Below are 772 nucleotides of genomic sequence, written 5' to 3' on the forward strand. Positions count from 1 at the left end.
ATATATATATATATATATATATATATATAGCATATGTCTTGCTTCTGTATATTGGTTCCCTGACGATGAATATATGTGCAATTCCAGCACCTCTTCTTTGGGGTAGAGTGCACATATATTTTGAAACATATGTAGGAATTAAAGGAACTTATTGTTTATATGTGTTTTGCTCCATTTATTATTATTCTTTATATGTATATATATACATATATATATATATATCATCGTTTAACATCCGCTTTCCATGCTACCATGGGTTGAACGATTTGACTGAGGACTAGTGAACCAGGTGGCTACACCAGGCTCCGATCTGATTTGGCATAGTTTCTACAGCTGGATGCCCTTCCTAACGCCAGCCATTCTGAGTGTAGTGAGTGTTTTTATGTGCCACCGGCACGAAGGCCAGTCAGGCGGTACTGGCAACGGCCACGCTCGAAATGGTGTATTTCACGTGCCACCTGCACAGGAGCCAGTCCAGCGGCACTTGCAACAATCTCGCTCGAATGCCAATGACACAAGTGCCAGGAAGGCGACATTGGTAATGATCACGCTCAAATGGTACTATTTACGTGCCAGTGGCACGGAAGCCAGACAGCTGGCAACGATGACACTCGGACGGTGCTCTTAATGCTCCACTGGCAATAGGTGCCATCACGATTTTCTTTCGCTTGCCCCAACTGGTCTTCGCAAGCCAACAGTCTACAAATTTAGTTCGATTTCGATTTCACTTGCCTCAACAGGTCTTCGCAAGCGGAGTTTAGTGTCCAATGAA

Source organism: Octopus bimaculoides, chromosome 19 (genome assembly GCF_001194135.2).
Source record: "Octopus bimaculoides isolate UCB-OBI-ISO-001 chromosome 19, ASM119413v2, whole genome shotgun sequence".
Classification (NCBI taxonomy): domain Eukaryota; kingdom Metazoa; phylum Mollusca; class Cephalopoda; order Octopoda; family Octopodidae; genus Octopus; species Octopus bimaculoides.